The sequence below is a fragment of the Stegodyphus dumicola genome, chromosome 4 (genome assembly GCF_044657685.1).
Source record: "Stegodyphus dumicola isolate Sdum_Otavi_A_Nest chromosome 4, ASM4465768v1".
Lineage (NCBI taxonomy): Eukaryota > Metazoa > Arthropoda > Arachnida > Araneae > Eresidae > Stegodyphus > Stegodyphus dumicola.
Genome location: NC_140771.1, coordinates 199,442,104 through 199,461,339, shown reverse-complemented (window position 1 = coordinate 199,461,339; position 19,236 = coordinate 199,442,104). Strand labels below are relative to the sequence as shown.

The 19,236-nt window shown below is 32.6% G+C and overlaps 1 long non-coding RNA gene across 1 annotated transcript in view; it reads right to left on the bottom strand.

Moving 5' to 3' along the window:
• LOC118182252 (uncharacterized) overlaps positions 1-19,236 on the bottom strand; it is a 187,610-nt gene that overhangs the window by 8,919 nt on the left and 159,455 nt on the right. The window contains exon 6 of the long non-coding RNA XR_015040538.1: positions 12,033-12,097. This is a non-coding gene — a long non-coding RNA (uncharacterized LOC118182252). The remainder of the gene's footprint in view (positions 1-12,032; positions 12,098-19,236) is intronic.

Sequence of the window (19,236 nt, the reverse complement as noted above, 5' to 3'; positions counted from 1 at the left end):
ACCTTGCAACTATCTTGATGCCCGAAATAGTTAAATGAAATCTTACAGCAAGCTGTTGGTATATTTGACGCATTAAAATTCTCCTCATGTAGATTTCACTGTCTTGAATACGTATTAGTGAAAGAGTCGTATGAGATGTATAAAATTCTACTTCATAATCATATTGAGAACATTCTGTTTCATGTATCGCAAAATGTAGCTCCATGTCGTATGCCTTCATACTTGGTAGATGAACACAAGCTGTCTTCCTTTTTCTTAAAAGGTGCGACGGTAGTATATGCCTTTGCAAACTTTACGGCTCTGAAGTTTGGATGGCTCTCATCATTTCATCCTCTGTACAGTTTTTAATAAACAATAATCGGAAATTGTCATATGGAACATCTACGTTTTGTAAAAAGTAATTTTGCTGAAAATATATAGAGAAACCGTTACAGCAATTTTCGGTGATATGACGTTCTTCATTAATACGATCGAATAATATCCCATTAGTTTCCTAAAGCACTGGAAGAGTGTTTGCCTTTTTAAAATCTGGAGGCTTTCAAAACATTTAAAAGATTGTTATTTTAGTTTCAGTAATTTTAATTTTTCAAAGTTCCACCATTTAGAATATTTCCTATTTTGTTCTCTGCATGAAATAAGAAATAAATATATTGCAAGAAAGTAATGTTTTCTTTTGAGTGTGATTCAATATTTATCAGTAAGTAAAATTTCCTGAGGTGTTTCTGTACAGAAATCGACGCTTTACGTCTTCAGATTTGCATAATTAAATGCTTCCAAAATTACGGATATATGCTGCAGTATGACCGGCACTTGTGCATTTACATTGGTATATATAAATATATATTCTCTGGGTTTTGCCAGCTGTTACGTTTCAACTCCAGTTTTGAAGAAACCCCTCCGGGAAGGGGCGCTACGAAGGTAGCAAAGAACTCTTCCTCTAACATCCACCTGCCAAGATACATTAAATAGCTGTGTATTTAACATGTAAAGACATTAAAATAGCTGTGTGTGAGGTCCTATAAATCGCGGCCTCTTAATCGCGTAGACACTCTTAAAAAATCTGTGCCTTCTATGAACCAGCACATTAAACTTATTATTAAGCTTCGAAGAAATTTTGCACTCAATAAAGTTAAATGTTTTCCATCACTAAATAAATCTAACAATTAAAAAAAGGAACGACTAACGTGGATTATTTCAAAAATATATAGTTAGTACATAACTGTACAGTTTGAAGAAAGCACTTAATTTAAACTTCATAACAAGAGAAATATATGCTCATAGAGCATAGATTAAATATAAAATAAAAGTAAGTAGTTATTTAAATGCTACTTATACTACAAAAACAAATTAAACGTTTCATTAAAAATAACCTTTTAACTGCATTTTAGTATTACATTTTAAACTAAGAAACATTACATTTTAAACTTAGTTCAGAGTAAAATGACTGTTCTAAAATCTGAAAGAATCTAACAATTAAAAAAAGGAACGACTAACGCGGATTATTTCAAAAATATATAGTTAGTACATAACTGTACAGTTTGAAGAAAGCACTTAATTTAAACTTCATAACAAGAGAAATATATGCTCATAGAGCATATATTAAATATAAAATAAAAGTAAGTAGTTATTTAAATGCTACTTATACTACAAAAACAAATTAAACGTTTCATTAAAAATAACCTTTTAACTGCATTTTAGTATTACATTTTAAACTAAGAAACATTACATTTTAAACTTAGTTCAGAGTAAAATGACTGTTCTAAAATCTGAAAGAATTTAATAATTCCTATGAGAATCATGCATATTAAGCATAAATGTTATTTAAAAACATAATGTGCATATTATTCTTTAGGATCATGGTTATGTGTATAAAAGGAAAAAAATATTAAATATGAAAGTATAATTGGGAGTTTGTTTATGTTATTATTTATTATTTAAATATGAAAGTAATTTCTAAAATATTTAGCAATTTAAAAGTGATTCCATGAGCTGGAAACTAACCTGAAGCATTAAAATGTAGATTAAATGCTTCCGATATTCATGAATAATATCTTTATGAATGATGCAAACCCCTATATATAGATACATGCAATTTATTTCATCAATTAATTATAGAGGAATAATTATCAGGCTGTTAAGAGGGTAATTAGCATTATTCAGAGATGCTCATTAATTTCGCATTAGTGATTGGGATACGTATTTCAAAATACATTTTCATAGTATTAATAAGTAATACACTAGTTCTTCAACTTAAAATTTCAACATATGTACCTGATAGGTTGGTACTGATTTATAACCCAGAACATCTTTCGCAGTTCATAACAATCTCACAGTTTATTGTCTGAATGCATAATTTATGTGGCTCTAAATTTCAAGCAGACCTGCGTATGATCAAATCACCCTTACTGTACATTTCGAATTCGGCATTGTGCGAAACCACGACTATTCTCTATTCCTAGACCAGCTCCCTTAAATTAGCAATGTGGCCTGGCATCCTCTGTGCAATAAGCGGCTTCTGATGAATGGAGATTCATTACACTAATAACTGAGTCAAACAGGATGTTGTGCAAGATAAACGCTATGCATTCCAGCTGCGATCAGTACAAGTTTAATTATTGTATTCTTAAATAACTAGTTGTCCTCTGTGCATATTTTAACGTAGCTTTCAGATTCTCTAAGTTACACAATAAGGAAAAGTCTTAAATATTCATATTAAGCTTGCTAACAGTAGTAAAAATGCGTAGAATGAATGCTTCTCCAAATTCATGGAGCACTTGACATTTTCGAAGGTAATATGAAAAAAATCTGAAAGGTTTCAGATTTTGAATTACGTCCAAAAGAGAGGATTGCTTTAGTAAAAATTTGATAGGTACTGTTGTTTTATCACAATGCAAGAAACATACACATTTTTATTCAGAATCTTCATTACATAATTTCTTTAAATATAATACAGGGAGATAATATTTGGTGGCAACAATTTGAAAAGTGAAACAACGCTTGTACTGAATCAACGCAAAATGCCAAAACGAAATTAATTGTCCTTCTGCTAAATTGCACCTTTGGACTAAAAAAAAATCTGAAAATTTCAAATTTTATATTGAACCCAAAAGGACGTTTTTTAACGTTTTGTGTGTTACCTTTCAATAGCAATGTCGCAAAATAATTTTAAAATGAGTTTATCTTTAGAATTTCCGACACGCAGTTCCGCACGCTGGAGATAAAAAGGTTTTTCTTCCCTCCCGTAGAGTTCCCTTGCTCGCTTTTAAATCGTCGAGTTTTTTACTCAAAAATTCGTTAAAGTTTTACAAAATATGAAACCGATAATAAAACAAGTTCCAGATTTCAAATTTGGTCTTCCAGATACCCATATTCTCAATAGGATTACGTCATTCCAAATTGGATGGATCTAGGTACCGTTGTTTTATTACAATGCAAGAAACATACATACATTTATGCAGATTCTTCATTATTTAATTTCTTCGAATATAATACAAGGCGATAGTATTTGGAGGCAACAGTTTGAAAAGTTAAACGGACATTTACAGTGATTTAACGCAAAATCACAAAACGAAAACGATAGCCCTTCAGGAACAAAACCCCTTTGGACTAAAAACTTTTAAATGCATTAAACTTATTAAAATATTAAAAGAAATTATGGAATGTGGTTTTAGCTTGTTACAAGAGTCAAAACCAAGTCCCAAGAGTGCTGGAGCAAGTTTTTTATTGAATAACTATTAAAAAATTGGCTTCCATAATGTTTGTTACATTACTATTAACTTTAGTGCGATTAATTTATTTTAAAATGTATTCAAATAGATGTCGCATTATTTTTGCCTAACATTTCTCCTCAATTTTTGCGTTAAAATTGCGTTAAATTGCGTTAAATTTTTGCGTTTCTTACTTTAAAGAAATATTTTATTTTTGAATTTCATTTTCAGTTTCCGTACCGGAAAGATTTAAACCTGGACATTCGATAAGATTTAAATCTAGACATCGAGGTGTGCATTCTGACTATTTCAAAACTATTAATTGGCAATAATAAATGAATGCGTTATCTTTGTTGTTGCGAAGCTAAGTTTCTCTAGATTGGCAACAAATCCACTAGTCTCCTGTTTCAAATGTAAGCATGAATAGCCGCCATTAAAAAAAGGCTTAGCGGCACTTAGACAACTTTAAAATTGTTGATAAGCCTAAAAATATTGCACACTGATTTACTAAAGTCATAAAAACCTTAACCGGAAGCTAAAAACAACATAATTCAATCATTTTTAAAGCAAAAAATGTACAATTTACAAACATATAAGAGTAAAAAAACTGAGATCACCGAGCCGGGTAACAGAGTGGATATATATATAAATATATTTATATACGTTTCTTGCGGCGGATTGCAACCAAAATACGATGTGCACATATACATGTTATAGCAGTCCTATATACAAAATTTCAATGTTCTGAGGCTATTCGTTTTTGAGTTATGCGAGATACGTACGTACGTACGCACGTACGTACATACGTTCGTACAGACGCCACGAAAAATTCTCTTCAGAATTAAATTTAAAGCAGTTTTATAATATTTTTGAAGGAAAAGAGTATTTTATTCTGTCCTTACGTACAGTTATCAAGCAAAAACATTGTTAAATTGTATTCGATAACGGTCAAAATGGATATTTTCGTTGAAATATGCTGCCTGAAACTTTTCGCGATTACAATACTTCCTTTTTACTTCGCGCAAGGAAGTAAAAAAGAAAGAAAACTTTATTTCTGCTAAAAACCTGAGTAAAAGTGATGGTGTTAATGTTATCTGTTTTCTTCGCTCTGACACCGTTGCATTCAAATTTCGGTAAAGTCCTGCAACAATTTTTATTTTTCTCACGCATAGATGGATGTAGAACATTATCCTACAACGCATTCAAAATGATACAAATAATGCATTGCGTAATTATATTTTGAAATTTGCAATTATGTTTCTGCATCGTTCAGCTGTAATAAAAATGGAGGCAACATTGCTATTGTTCTTTTAATTACTTCTCCAATCAAATAAATTTTGTCTTGCAATTTGCAGTATGCGACTGTTACTAATCCTCCTGATCTGATCGTAATCCAGATCAGATTTAAGAATTTATCATGATCGAAAGAAAAAAGAGCGCATGTTGGCAAAGGCTTTGGGCACCTTTGTCAATGACATTAGGAGGTTTCCTATCTCAGTCACTATTTTTGACTCCAGCCATCCTATACACTTAGGACAAAGGAAGTACTTTTTCGGTCCAAAAATTCTGTACCGAATTTTCATTGAATAAGCACGAATTAGGGTCTCCACAACAAGTTTTTACAATTTTTATACTAATATATACCTGCCCGTGTATTTGTAAACATGTAAGGATTATTTCGTCCACGAAAACTCTTATATAAAACTCCAAAAAATTTCAGTTTTCCGTATTTAAGATTTCTATATCCATATCAAGAACTGATTAAATTTTGAGTTAAATTATAAGCCGGAAATTGTACTTTGAGCCCAAAAAACGTGCATGACTTTCAGGACTCTGTTAAACAGCACTTATTTTACTTATCGCCAGCCTGTATACATAGGTAAGGGAGATACCGTTTTCGGTCCAAAATTCGATAGTGATGGTTCAGCGAATAAGTACCAAATAGGCTGCCTACAACATATTTTAATTTTTTTTACAAAACTTCTCAGTGTTTACGTGTGTGACGATTTTTAGTCCATGACAAATCACATACAGAACTTTCAAAAATTTTTGTTCTCTGTATTTAAGCTTTCTAAACTCATATAAAGAATGTAATTAGACATTGCGTTCACTTTTTCAACCGGAAAGGGTATTTAACAGTAACTTGAAGCTATAACAGTTCAAATGAAAAACTATTCTAAAACTTAATTCAGAATTGATCACTTAAGATTTTTGAACACTATATTTATTTTTGTTTAAAACTGCTAAACCAGAAGTGATTCTTTACTTGAAATTGTAAACAGACTTTCATAAAAAATATGTTACGAGTTAATCTAAAGCTTCTAAAATTTGATAATTAAAATAGTGTATTCGTATATTCTTCAAATTATGATAAATCCAACTGGAAAAATAAAAGCAGGATAAGCTTATTATGAACACAAGCTCTCGTTGAGAAGAGTTTAAACATATTAATTAAACTCAACTCCCAATATGTTGGTTTCTGTTTTGTCTCGATGTCTTTTAAATTAAAAAGGTGCTGTAACTTAATTTTATAGCTATGCGTTAATTTTAAAGTAGTATAATCAATATAAATAATATAACGAATATAAAAATATGTGTATAGCAATACTTAACACTCCAACAGGAATTTTGATGATATGCCGCTCTTAAAACTTTTATGATTGTTAAATCATTGGTTTGTGAATCCGAAACACTGTATGCCTACAGGATCGATGCTTTCAAATAAAAACACGAGAAATGATACCTACATGAGCAGGTATAGTTATTATTGTCTATTTATAGGAGAACAGAATAATTAAAAAAATATTTATGTTTATAATTAACAATGAACGATAAATTTATAAACAAATTGGATTTTATCTGGAAACGGTGTTGGTGTATTTAATTATGGCAAAGCACACGAGAGCTATCTGCCTAAGGGAAAGGATGCCTTCCTGGATGACTTTCTAAGGGAAACTGGCACGTTACACATGGGGAAAACCACGAAAACGCCTATGCAGCCAGTCCGTTCGCAGGATTCGAACCTCGGACCGAACTACCAGTTATCAGCGACTTTACCGCTCAGCCGCTGGTGGGCTTTTATTTGGAAACGTAAGACCGAAAATAGTTTGCTTAAAGCTTGCTGTTATTCCGCCAGTTCCGTGTCTCAGTATGGGACTGGCGAGAGATCATGCGCTGTTTTTACTTCCTTGTACGAAGTAAAAGGGAGGTATTGTAATCGCGAAAAGTTTCAGGCAGCATATTTCAACGAAAATATCCATTTTGGCGGCTATCGAAAGCAGTTTAACGATGTTTTTGCGTGATATCTGTACGTAAGGGCAGAATAAAGGATTTGTTTCCTCCAAAAAATTATAAAACTACTTAAAATTAATTCTATTTAAAATTAATTCTGAAGAGAATTTTTCGTGGTGTCTGTACGAACGTATGTATGTACGTACGTATGTATCTCGCATAACTCAAAAACGAATAGCCTCAGAACATTGAAATTTTGTATATAGGACTGCTATAACATGTATATGTGCACATCGTATTTTGGTTGCAATCCGCCGCAAGAAACGTATATAAATATATTTATATATATATCCACTCTGTTACCCGGCTCGGTGATCTCAGTTTTTTTACTCTTATATGTTTGTAAATTGTAATTTTTTTGCTTTAAAAATGATTGAATTATGTTGTTCTTATCTTCCGGTTAAGGTTTTTATGCCGTTCTTAAATCTGTATGCAATAATTTTAGAATTATCAATAATTTTAAAGTTGTTAAGTGCCGCTAAGCCTTTTTTTTATGGCGGCCATTGATTGTTTGCATTTGAAACAGCAGACTAGTGGATTTGTTGCCAATCTAGAGAAACTTAGCTTCGCAACAACAAAGATAACGCCTTCATTTATTATCGCCAATTAAATCACGTTTAATCCTTTCTGGAATTTTTTCGAGGAAATTAGTGTTTAAGTTTACTTCGTAATTTTTAATATAGATATTTTGAGTTTTTATGTATTTTTGCCTTCTCGTGAACTGAGAACTGAATTAATTGAATGAGAAATATTCAATCGTCTGTGAAAAACTGTTTCTTTTTTGCTTTGTTTGCTTAATTTCTTTTATACATCATTCTAGCTTCATTATAGTATTTGAATAGAACATGTGGCAACGATTAGATAATTCTATTCTTTAAATGATATAAATTTTGTGCATTATGAGTTATAATATGAACGAAATATAATACTGTTAAGTGAATCTAGTGCCATTTTTTGCCTTCATTTTTTGCTTAATCTAGCGCCATTTTTTTATTTTGTGTCGCTATCGTAAATAAATACTAGAGTGAATTTTAAAGAATGCATTTATTCTATTGTGGTTTATGCGCTATGTCGGCGAAGTAGATTTAATTCAATCCAATAAGTTTAAATGAAATGCAAGAAAAGATGCGTATAATTTAATATTCCGTACAAGGAAGTCATGTGGTGTACACATCAGATTTTTTATTTTATTCTCAGAAAGAATTTAATTTGCTTTTCATGCAATTCCACCTTTCGGAAGTGAGTGAACATATTGGGAAGCATTTATTGCTAGAGCTAGGTCATATGTTTAGTGGCTTACAATTTAACGATGTCGGTGTAAAGCCGGGACTATATTATTTATATATATAAATGAAAGTAAAAGTAATAATAGCTGAAATATTCAACAACCTGTTTGTTTTCTCTTTCGTTTAATAAAGGTAATCAGCTTGATTATCAAAACTAAATCATCTTTTACGTATTTTTCATTAACAAGATGGAATCAACATCCAGTAACAGGAAAATGGAAAAAAATAAATTTGGCTGGTGCCATTTTTAACTGAATTCCACTACACTTAATCGGTTCTAGTTTTTCTTGTTCTTCCGCTTTTCCTTGCTGTTATTCCATCAAAATCGTTGGTGTATTTATCCGATTAATTACAGCTCTATTCACGTCAATGCATACACATATTTTTTCTTCCCTTTATTTGTTTAATAATATTTTCGCTATTTAAAGTTTAAAAACTTTACAAATTAAAGCCGATATTATGACCTACAGATTCCTACCATATTTGTAGTTTTAGCAGTTTTTACCATTTTTTTGCCACTTATCACAAGAGGCAAGTTCAGGGAATGATTTTGCCTCCTATCATTATAAAAAAAAAAAGAATACTCAATTTTCTTCAACGTCAATGAAGTAGAAGAAAAATTTGATACTACAGAGCTGGTTGATAACCTTGCTAACCAGAAAAGAGAACAAATCGCAGAATCATTTTTAGAGTGCATTTGCAATATAATAAGAGACAGCCCTGATAAAATTTGCAAGTGGTTTACAGTAAATTGCATGCAAAATTCAGTACACAGAAGTGCCACATCTATCAGCAACAATGGTTGTAATCCGGCTGAGCATCAAAACGAACTGAGCTTGGATAAGATTGTGGCTTGAGTCATTTTCTCGTTATGAAGAGCGATAAGATACCGCGAACATTAATCCGAATGTCCAGTGCGGGAACTTTTCCCGAAAGAGAAATGTTGACGATTAAATAAACTAACAAAATATGAAAACACTACGAGATTTTCTAATAAAATTATAGCACCATTTATACACCATGCATTTATAACTGCGAAACAGATTCAAATTAAAACGTAAATAACAACATGCGCTCGTATGCACAGTTCCAAAGACTCAGTGTCACAAGAAGAAGAATAGAAGCTCATTGGTCCATGTTTGAAATCCCTTCCTCAGTAACGATATTGATGTGCACTGTGAATTATGCGCGGCCTGCGGGCAACCTGCGATCGAGCATTCTATTCTTGAAACGTGGCGTCAAGCAGGTCTCAAAAATACAACACAGGCACAAGCCTTAACACATCAGGAAGGGAATGGCAGCTGTCCTCATAACCGGCTACCTCGATGACTGGGATCTATGTCCACTATTACCCTTATACCACCACATTAGTACTGGGCCAATAAAATCTCTATACACTGAGTTGGATTCTAGGCGAACTGACAGGCTGCATGGTCGCTTTAATGGATTTGCCCCCGTGTAACGTGGCAACAAGCCAGTTTCTCTATAAAGTCCTTCACGAAGGCATCCCTTCCCTTAAGCAGATAGCCTTAGTGTATTTTGTCGCAAACATTTAACCCAAAATAAACCATTTGGTCCAAATATGTGCTTTACGATGATGAATTAATCCAGTCTAATCCAATACGGAAATCCAGCAAGTTTTACAACAATTCATAAACTGCAGTGTCTTGTGTAAATTCTACTGGAAAACAGTATAAAAACTATTTAAATATACAATGCGAAATTCGTACTTTTGGACGAAAATAACGAAATCAAGATGGCACTTTTCATTCCCCTCGATGCCTTTAAAGACGTATATGTTCTTCAGGAGGCTGGATGCAGAATTTGGATTATATAAGAAGATGACATAATGCTAGTCCTATGATCAGTGTTGTCGTTCGTCGCACCAATGTAGGCACGCTTGACTGTACTTCAAGAGAAACTGTAACAAAGGTCGGCATGTTTACTGCCCGTTTTGTTGCAAATCTTCGCTTTTTCCTTGCGGACTCTTTTCCTACTGCACATGAACCAAGTTCTTTATCCAGGGTATTTTTGATGTGGCTGTACGATCCTACAGCACCGAGAAAACAACATGCATGTCCTCTCGAGGGTTAGTGGTACAAGGTCGCTGAGATCCTGCATAACTTTCAATTTAGTCACCCTGGATCTAGCGATGCCATATTAGCCTGACAGTCACTGGATCGCAACCAACACGAACAGCAATATTGTGTTGTGTAGCATTTTGGTATTGTTTTTACTTGATTTAATTTGGTATTTAATAATAAGACTTATATAATCTACACAACTTTAGTTTTAAATTGGTTCATAATACGAGTATGTTATTATTTTGAGTTTGATTTATTGGTTTGTTTCAAGATTTTTTTTTAATAATTAAGAAGCTTTGCTTGCGTGGCAATTATTTAATTTGTAATGGTTTTTGCTTAATTTTTCTTGCAATTTTGGTCTAAAAGAATATGAAAGCTTATTCTGGTTTAACTGTTTTTATTTAAACTTTAATATTATTTTCAATTGAATTATGCTTTTGAACATAAGTATTTAATCGCTTTGTTAACTGAGTTTTATTTTAATTTGAATCTCCTAATCACTAAAAATTTACAAATCGTTTTTCTTTTTTCGGATTCAGTTGGTATTTTTCGACCTATGGTATTTTTCTATCATTTTGTAAAAACATTTCATGCAATTCGAAAATTTTAGACAGTTATTCTATGAAATAATTTTGGTATTTTTTTTTTTATTTTTAAATTTTGTTTGTTTTTTAGTAACAAACCTACTACAGATTTTTCAGTGCTTTCCCTTCTTTTGTCCGGAAATGCTTTGTCTGCATTTGGTTACCCGGATGAGGATTTCAAAAAGGGGAGTTTGTTCGTTCAGGGTGTTCAGGTGTTTAATGTGCAGCGATTGGAACCTCGATGCAAGGCTAGTCCTCTCCATGCGTTTACGTTACAGACCCCTCAAACGGAGGGCGATATTTAAATTGTCCAGCTGTTCAGTGTGTTCCTCTGGCAATGGCTATTGCTTAATATCGCAACGCAAAATTGGAAACAAAGGCTTGATTTTTTCATTTCAGTTGATGTTATTATTGCACCATGATATAAGATTTGTATAATTTGTAATGTTTTTTTTTTCTGTGTAACAGTTTATTCTGTTTTTTTAGGGGGGGGACGCAAGATTTGCAGAACTGCGGATTTCCATGAGGACAAAACGGAAATAAGACAGTTTCCCTTAGAACATCAGCCCACGGATGCATTCATTTCATTAAACGAAATAGCTATACACTGAGTTCGATTCCAGACGAGCTGACAGGCTGCATGGTCGCTTTCATGGATTTGCCCCCGTGTAACGTGGCAACGAGCCAGTTTCTCTATAAAGCCCTTCACGAAGGCATCCTTTCCCTTAGGCAGATAGCGATAGTGTATTTTATCGTAATAATATAACCCAAACTAAACCGTTAGGTCCGAAAATGTTATTTTACGATAAAGAATTAATCCAGTCTAATCCAAACCGGAAGTCCAGCACATCTTACCACAATTCATAAACTGCAGTGTCTTCTTGTGTAAATTCTACTGGAAAATAGTTTAAAAATTATTTAAATATTCAATGCGAAATTCGTAGTTTTGGACGAAAATAAATTCGCAAAACGTTAAACACCTATAACTTCGATAAAAATAACCATGCAACATTTTAGGTACTTCAGTATTATTCACGCATATAAAAATATTCAAATAACATTTAGAATTATTTATATTACCTGCAAATGAATATTTGATCCATTGTTACCTATCACAATATTGTTTTCATAATTTGCAATGATCACTGAAATCAAAAGAATATTTTATTAGGATTATTGAAGGAAATCCTTTGAAAGTATTTCAAGCAAATTCACTTTTAAACATAAAATTAGTTCCTTACATTTCTGCATTACAGTAGTATTTTACCTTTACTTATGCGTGATGAGATTAAAGACTTGAAAGCATGTGTATGATCAGATAAAAGATAAAAGACTTGTATACGTTTTAGATATTTTAGACTTAATGCACTCACATTCATCAGCATAATAAACAAGAATAAAGATAAGATATATCTAATTTACAGAAAAAATAAATTAGGGAAGTAATTTCGCCTAGTTTAAAAAATACAGGAAATCTTAAAAAATTTGAGATATTAATTCCTTTCAAGCTAAGGTATAATCATCTTTTAAATAAATGCGATGCAATTCTTAAATGTATTCAACTGGAACTATATTTTAACACGTACGTTATAAATATTCATCTGAATTTTGCCATACATTTAATATCTTTCTTCTCGGGGAAGCAAATATTTTTGAGTTGCATCCATTTATTATAAGTTTCAGATAGCTTTCTTTCACAGTCAGGCAATACATTTTGCATTAAAGACAATGCATTTTTGCTTCTTTCTTGGAAAGTAATCTATCTCTAAAAAACTTTCACATGATTTAATGTTGGGTGATAAAGCATTGATATGTGTATGTAATAAAATATATATTTTCATATTTATTAAAACATTTCTTAAACTTCCCCTGGTGATATTCAAATATATAATACATAAATTTCTCAAATAACTTGACCTTGAGTTGGAATACCTGCATTTTCGAAAATACTTATGTTCAGCTTTATTTTATATTATAATATTCTTCGACTTCATAATTCTTTCGAAATATTTACGGTGTAAGTGAATATTTTTGGCATCCTATAACTAAACGTCTAATACGATATTAAAAATTTCAGCAATGAATGAAAAAGAAAAGATAGAGCATAATGAAAATCTACAAATGAAAAAAAAGTTCAAAGACGTACAGGCAAGTATATTATAATAAAAAAAGTTTGATTTGCAAAAATGTTAATTGAAAAAATGCTTTTTCTGCGGCTAATTTAATGCATGATCAGATTTTCTATGAAAAGTGTTAGGAAACATTTTCCTTTCGATTGTAAAATGAGCCGAGTGGCTAGCACGGGTCCAAGGAAAAGGAGAAGCTTGTATCTCGAAAACGTTTCCGTCAAGCAATAATATTGATCAGATTTACTCTTAATATGTCTGACGCCATTTCTCCTACTACTACCAAATTAACTAATCTACTGTCCAGATTGGCTTTTAACTAAACTGAAGTAAAATAAGAATACTAATTTTATTGCGAAATCCTACGATTTAAAGCGACTACTTCATTCAATAAATGAAAAATAGACACTACATATTCTAAGGATTATAACGTTTTCTCTTCAGTTAAATCTTTTAGTTTATTACTTAAATAACTATTCTTCCTTTTCAGGCATTCATTCTGTCGAGAAATATGCAAATTACTATTTAGTAATGAGACGGAGAGAAGGGTCGTAATGTGTGTTGATTTTGGTTCTAGTGCACTAATGTCTGCTTACTGATACAGAATTCTCACCGAGGCACCCATATAAAGCTAAATTAGTATGTACCTATAATTTCTTAACAACTTCTAAACAATAAGTGAAATCAAGCTTCATTAAATTTCAATTAGAGTCTTAAAGTAAGGCTCAACCCATCACATTAACTCATTTTGCTGGACGAAAGGGGAGGGCAGACTCATCAAGGTTAACGATATCGCTCACTGTGTACGTACACATGGAATCTCTGCCTGCGAGGAGTACAATGAATGAATAACTGGTTTCCTATTATCTTGCTTTGATATGTTAGGGCGTCGCAACTACTAGAGCTGCAAAGTAATAACCATGTCATTTAGTTCTATTTACTTCCCTTTTCTGAGGTTCATTGGTGAGTCTTCTTAATATCTTATACCGTTAAGTCACCTATATGTGTTTATACTGAATAAAGCACACATTAATTACTTACTGCTTCATAATACTGGATTACTAAGAGATTATTGAACATTTAATTCTTCTTTGTAAATGTCTGAATTTCCGTGAGTAGTTAATATTCAGTTTAGATCACAGTACTTAGAATTTTTTACTTTTATGGTAGCTAATAGAATAGCTAACAGTAAGAAAGTGGTTTATGCTTATGATTCAAAAAGCGGCAGTTGAAAAGGACCTAAATTATCAATAAAGAGGAAAGGGATTTAACTGAAATTTGCACTTTGGCATGTAACTTCTCAATTGATGTGTTCAGGGAACCGTTCTAGGCTTATAAACTCAGTGGCAATGCTGTGAGTTGCTGTGTATTATTGTAAACTTACTTCAGTTCAAGAAAGATGTTCTGGGTTTCTGTTTTATTTAATTTCCAGATCATTATTTCAAAGTTGTTACGAAGGAGATGAACAATAGTAGAAATGTGTAACAGATGGACGAAAAAGTGAATCCGGGGGAGCAGGTCTGGAACTCGGACGGCGTAAGTAGACTAATTAGATGATGTACGGATAACGCAATTGTCCAGCCCTCCCTGGTGCTGTAAAGTTTAAGCACAATACAAAGCACACTACGAAATTGCTCAAATTACTCCATAACAAAAAGTACTGTCGCAATACCTTAAATATAAAATAGAGATTGCTATAATCAATGGATACAATATGCTAAATTCAATACGCATACTATGTCATTAATTACATTTTACATTTCCCGTTACTCATTACATTAAGGGCAATAGGTTTCTGAATATTGTATTTTGTTTGATAGACAAGGACACGGAAAAATGAATGGAGCACTAGAACTTCACCTATGTCCGACGGAAGAAACCTGTATAGGGGATCTTCACCTATACAGGTTTGCTCCGTCGCACTACTGTTCTAGAACAACACGTCACGCGGCATATTACACCCTGCCTCGGGAATCAACTCACCAAGGAATCCACTACAGATTAGAGGAGAGCTAAAAGACCTTTTTTTTAATTCATATAGCCTGAGTCATTATATGGTTCCAAATGAGCTAGAAAAAATTGTGTTCAAATTTCAGCCAAAAATATTGACGTCCTGAGGTTCCACACCTCAAGTGAATATCTATAATGACTTTTTTAATGAATTGCTTTATTAAAATCAGTGCAAGAAATTGTTGCTTATCAGTGCAAGAAATTGTTGCCCACACCAAAATATGAAATTCAATGCCAAAATATGCTACTAGATGCAGAACGGTTTCTAATTTGACTGTTCGTTCTAGCTTGGGTTAAGCAATCATGTGGTTTCCGTGATGTTTCAACAACTATTCATTGTTAATTAGATGCCTGTTCTTTCTGTTTTATCAATCCTGCTTTATCAATCAGTGTTTATTTTGGACTAAGATGGCGTCAACTAGAAGTGGATCTATTTGAGTTCTTCGTTGATAATAAACTACATTGGTTTGTGAGCTTGTTGCACACCAATGAATTACTCCTTTATCTTTTTTTCCAGAAGATTAATGAAAATGCATCTGGACCACATTAGTTTTCTGTAACAGTAGGAAAAATTCGTGAAAACACGTGAAACCCTTCCTGTTATAGGTTATATCCCTCTTCCAGTTGATCTATGAAATCGACAAAAAGATCTCAGTACTGACCATACATCCTTGAAACTGTTAAGCTAATATTCCAAGGGCGTGTTCTTCAGATCTAGCAAACACGAGTCCTGGGAAATTGGTCCACTCAAGATGGCTCACTGCATCCAACAGAATTCTTCGCCTTAATGTATCAACCGCCAACTAACAAACGACTTGAAGCTTCTCGGCAAATATGTTATAAAGGTTTATGTGGCATCCTGTTTCGAAATGAAAAATATCACGAGAACAATACATGGAGCACGTCTTATTCACGGAATGAGCAAGAAAATTTCATTCTTGCTAAAAAATTGTAAGGCAATCGTTCACAAAATTATTCGGGGGAACTGTTATTTTACCAAGAAGAAATTACAGAAGAGAGAAAAAGTGAATACAAAGTTTACTTTGTTTTGAGAAAATTAACAAACAAAAGTTTTGAAATTCAATTATTTTTTCCAGAATTTATTTATTGTTAAGAAAGAGTTTTTTGGTAGGAAAATTCTAAAAGATATTCTAAAATATGCAGTTGGAAAAAATAGAAATAAAAACCTTTTATAAAAATGTAAAATTTATTTCTGTAAAAGTAAAAACTATATCGAGTATTTATGAAAAGAAAAAACTGACGTTAATTAATCTCAGATATCAAAATGCGAAAACTTTCGACTCTTTGTGTTCGAGAATCTATATAGCTGTGCTTGAAAAAAGAGAGATTAACAATGAAGTCATCACAAAGCGAATATATTGTGCTCTATGCAACCGTTCCTTTTTCTTCACCGAGAGATCCTGCATTCATCACAGTTTAAGATTCTTAATCACAAAACTGATTCGAATATTATTATCATTATTAATAAAATGTTCGCTGTAAAACATAGCTGCAGTGATCTATTTTCCCCACAATATCACAATCAGAATCAGGAGGAAGTGGCAGTCAATGTGCTGCTGAATGTGGTGGAAATATTTAATTTTTACGAATTTTATATATATGTAATTAATTGTAGTGAAATTTTATGTATCTGTAGTGACGCGCTTTCTGAAAAATAAGGTTGCAGGGGCTAGTCTATCTAACACTAAGGTAAATGGCTATCGCGTTAACCCCACCAGCGCCAAGCTGTAAAATCACTGAATACTGGTTGTTTCGACCTGGGTTCAATTTATGGCGAACGGTCTGGCTACGTGGGCATTTTCGTAATTTTCCCCATGCGTAGTGTAAATCCTCCACGAAGGCTATCCCTCCCCTTAGGCAGAGAGTCCCAGTGTGCTTTCTCATAATCAACTAAGCCAAGCCAAACTACCTCTTTAAATTGGCAAGATATTACCAAGCTGGCAATGGTTTTTCACGAGTAAATTTTGACACCACATTTGGCGATAAATCGCCAAAAGTTGCCAAACTAGACGATATATGGCACGGTCGCTGTGCAACTGTAATTGGTACTTTCTTTCTTTCTTTCTACCGACAGCGAGGCAGCCGGTCCACTGGGTAGTTAGTATATCGGCCAGGTAGCCCCGCTGACGGAAATAACTTGATCATCACAACACACTTATATATACATATTGTGCTCAAGACGAGTGCTGGGGGCAGTGCAAACAAATGCTGGACGAGAGGATAGTGCAGTGATGGAAGAAAGGTGCATTGCGGGTGAGGAGAACAATTTCAGTTACATATTTACAGAGTTATGGATAGGTGGTTACAAAAGACATCCACAACGTGAACAAGAAATGAGTGCAGTGCAATATATGAGCAATTAACAATTGGTACTGTAACTGAATAACTATAATTGATTCCTATATATAACTGTTACAGTATATGCATTGCATGGTGTGTTTTATTTGTAGTATCAGTTTTAGTAATATATTGCATAATTTTTTTTTAAGATTTGTAGTATCAGTTTTACTATGTTAGTGTGTTGTTCAGTATTCTAGTAATATATTGCATAATTTTTTTTAAAGATTTGTATTATCAGTTTTACTATGTTAGTGTATTGTTCAGTATTATAGTAATATATTGCATAATATGTTTTTTTTAGTAATGTGCGGAATTATAGTAAGTGTATAATAGTAAGTCAGTGTGATATAACACCGCTGGCTTGAAATTCCAATGTTAGTCTTAAATTTTACTGTTTTTGTTTTACCTTTACCAGTTTTGTATCAATCAGTTTTGTATCTTTATACTTCTAAGTATTTTTTTAATCTATGCTATCAGGAATGTCATATGTATTCAAGGTAGTCTTTTGTATTCCCTATCTAGATGCGACTCTGTAATCTTTTTTTTTTTTTTTTTTTTTTTTTTTAATTTAGACTTAATAAATGTTTGCAGGGCGGACATCATACTGCAAGGGCTTGTTCCCGGTCAGTAGTCCTCCTTAGCAGTGTAAAAGTAAAAAAAAAAGTATATGCATTGCAGTAATTTCGAGAAAGTACTGAAAATTTCTCAGCTGGCGGAGAGTAACTGTACTTCTCAGATTTTAGTTTCAGAGTTATATCTCCTTTACATCCGCTTTGCAGTGCGTTCTGTTTAACGTTTTCAGTAGTTTAAAGTCGTAACTACTGATTGTGGTCTATCATACTGAGAAGAGATGTACGAGTATTTTTGTGAACGGTTCTAGAACTGCAAAGTGTTTCTTTTGTGTTAAAATAAATTTTATCAAGTTATCTAAGTTCTGTGTGCATTCAATCCATTACGAACCGTACGCACGTAACATTACTAAATAATTATTTTCATTGTAGTAATTTATGTCGCATATATTTAAAAACGTGACGTAATTCATGAACGAGGCATGTTACATGATGCGGTCTCTAACAGAAATACAATGGGCATTTTCAAGACGATAATCTTTTACAAATTAATTATTTCTTTAGAAGACAGGTATAAGCAGTGGTATTGAATATAGATAGCGCCCCTTATGTGACATGTGACCATTTACAGAGAAGAAAAGCAGTCTAGAACTATGGGTAGTTGTCTAGGAAACCTTTCACTGAAAAAGGTTTTAATTGAAAAATATTTCATTCACTGTTTAATTTTAATCTTATTTTATTTATACATTACTTTTATGGAAAAGTGGTTAAAATTACATATGTGGTGAAAACCTGACTGTTCGATTTAATGATAATGGCGGTAAAAAATTTTAATATTTGAAATCTGAGACTTGTAATTAATATAATTTTCTTAGTAGATGAATTCTACAAATTCGATGGATCATAAAAATATGTGCGCTGTATTTAATATACTTTGGAGAGGCACATATTAATGATTTGAATTTTATATCAGACCAATAAAAATTCATGTATTCAGTATGTTGTCCTTCAATCAACTGTAAATTTCTGAAAATGGATTATCGCAATGCATAAATAATGACACTTGATAACACTCGTAAAATATGTATTTTTGATCTGATAACAAAAGAGCACCTGCTAATATTAATTTCAAAATTCCATCGCATTTAATACGATCAAACATTTTACACACTGGTTTTATATTAATATTGATTTGTTGCAGACGAATAGGATATACAT